Below are 2,978 nucleotides of genomic sequence, written 5' to 3' on the forward strand. Positions count from 1 at the left end.
ATTTCCTGGGGCTCGTTTGAAACACTTGGGTGTCTTCTCGATGTTTTCAGGCGTTTTCATCCTTTTTGGACGACCGCCATCACGAACACCACCCGTTCTCTCAAACTTGCTTATCAAATTATTGATTGTTACCGCACTTGGACCGGTTGTATTCAGCTTGAACTCGGTCACAATCTTCCTGTGAGCCACAGTTGGGTTGTTATTGCTCGCATAATAGTCCTTCACAAGCACTAAACGCTCAGGCACGCTGTACCGTGCAGATGGCCGACAACGACAAGGCACGTGTGCATGCGCTACGAACTCCCATCATGCCCCGCAACCAACCGTGCAGTTTGAACGTCCTAACGCAAACCGTTCAGAAGCTATGACGATTTTATTTCATATAGTTCAATAATTGTCATCCTCTATCTGCGTTGGAACCGATAAGCATTCTCGTTTCCTATTGATTGCAATATGTGGCTTTCGCCTATCAAAAGGGCCACTTCAGCGTGAACGGTCATTCTGGTCAGATCACTGATGGAAGTCACTTCTGTTCCTTCCACTGGTGAGTAGACTGACCAAAGCTCTGTTTGATGATTCTCAGTAGCTGTTCCAGTATTAATTCCTTACAGAGCAGACTGGCTGGAGTGACTCTCTAGTGCTTGATGCACTGCCGCGTACGGTACATGCCGTTCTGTGAAGATAGAGTGTGAGGTAGAGGCGTCACCTTCACAATGCACCACAGACACTCGAAGTCAGAGTAAACGGCGAAGTGGCATCGCTCCTGGTGGTCGGCCTTCTTAATCTTTAAGAATTCTTTATCCTGGGTAGGTATATCCACACCTACTGGTTGCTGGTTTGAGCAGTTAGTGAGGTACCTTTCTCGATACTCACTCGTGATAAACGAGTTCAGTCACCTATGGCAAAAATGGCATGCTCCGTTATGTTTGGGCATTTGAGCGGAAAGTAGGCGACACATGTTTTTGATCCACCCGTAGTGCTGCTGCTCGCCCTCAGAGATTAACAACTGGTCTACGTGTTTGGGGCACCGACTGGCTAATTTTGAAAGGTAGAAGGATCAATCTAATTTACGATTTACTTATTTGTTGCGTGCTCATTGTCGTCTTCGTCATCTGGGTTATCGCGTCCATCGTGTTAACGCACGTAAATGAAAAATCATGGTTCTGCCTCTCAAATTTTGGAATGTCCTGAAATTTTACAGGGAATGTGATACCTTGAAAATTGTAATGCTGGCAGATATCAAGTATTTTATACGTTTTCGGATAATGTGCATTTTAACGGCAATTTTTATCGCTAGCGAGAAGCGCCCATGCAAAGTAATGATTATCCTTAAGATTCTGGAAGAAGTAAGTGTATCAATGGCATGCAAGTACATATCCAGATGGAGTATACTGCCAAGTGCCTTACTGGACCCTCCTTCCTGCATTTCGAAAGAAATGGTCCAGGTAAAGGTTTCGAACCACTCTGCGATTGACCACCTCGCTATATCATTCCATTTCTCAGCCACCATCAGCATCTCTGTCTTCATTCGGAAGGTGTGTAGTTCACAGTACAGAACTGCTTCGCACTTGATAGTGGGTTTCTGTCGATCATTGATGTATCCAGTGAACTCCCTATCCACAACTGCTGGAAAAGTATTAAGCAAGGTGGTAGGCTGTCACTAGCTCACATTTTAGTTATCAGTGTGGAAAGCACCAGCAATCACTGTGTGGTCCAGCGCAGCTATAGGACTTACTTGGTGATCCATAGCAACACAGGTGTGGGCGCTGCTGCTGCTGCTGCTAGACCCAACGCGATCTCTGATGGTAGCGACATCCACGAGATGGGCCAGGCCACGGAGACTGTGGCCCAGACCATGGCAAATGGACCAAAGTTATGATGCCAGACTCGCCTGTGGTGTCGACGGCCTGGCCTGCACTGCAGGTGACGAGGCAGGCTGCTCCTGCTGTGCTTCTGGTTCTGAGTACATCATCACAGATGATGATGGACTGGGCTGCAGCATGGTTTGCTGTGCGTAAATCATCATCACGAGTGGTCGACCAGGCTGCTTGTACATTATCATGGGTGATGGTCTGGACTGCATAATCATGACCGATGGACTGGGCTGCTGGTACATCATCACAGACGACGGGCCGAGCTGCTCCTACATGTCCAGCTGCAGGAGTACCATTGTCGGATCGGCTGCTGCAGGCACAAGACTGCCACCCATAATATCCTCCATACCAACTGCACAGAAAAAGGAGGAAAATATTAAGTAACTTGCATAATTAAATAAACAAATACGTCTAGGCGTCTACAGTCTTTCTATTCACGTCTGAATGAGTCCACAGGATCCTGTTGGCCGCTATCTCGAGCATTATTTGGTCCAAATTTGTCTGTGAATCCACACTCCCCTGGATGACGTCATCGAGTGCACCTAGAAACAAATAAGATCACATCATGTTAGTAGTCAATGCATGCGATTGTGTGTTTGGTGTTAGTATTGTAGAAGAAAAAGAGTGGAAAGAACAACCATTCACGTATTTCCTCCTCGATGACTGATGTCATCTACTACGAACTAACGCTAGAGAATGGCTTCATAGGTTGCATCAGAACATTCGCCCAGAATTCATCATCATCGAGGGAACCTTCAAGTAGACAAGAGCACATCGCTTTAGTAATGCAGGCATGCAACTCTGTATGGCACTTTATTTTATTGTAAAGGAGGACTATTATCGCTCCTTGACAGCTGGTGTCATCTCTCAAGAACTTACTGTAGAGAACAGTGTCGGCTCTGATACGTGGATCTTCTGCACATCGTCGTCATCGTCGCTAATTACTATGTGCGACTGCGGCTGTTGAATTATTAATTATAGGAGTCGGCTGTGGCACCGAATCCATCCACATGGCCGCTACCTTGTTGAAGAATTCTGCAACAGACAGGAACAAAGAACATCACGTGCACGGAGAGAGAGAGAGAGAGAGAGAGAGAGGAGAGA

Source organism: Schistocerca cancellata, chromosome 4, assembly GCF_023864275.1.
Source record: "Schistocerca cancellata isolate TAMUIC-IGC-003103 chromosome 4, iqSchCanc2.1, whole genome shotgun sequence".
Classification (NCBI taxonomy): domain Eukaryota; kingdom Metazoa; phylum Arthropoda; class Insecta; order Orthoptera; family Acrididae; genus Schistocerca; species Schistocerca cancellata.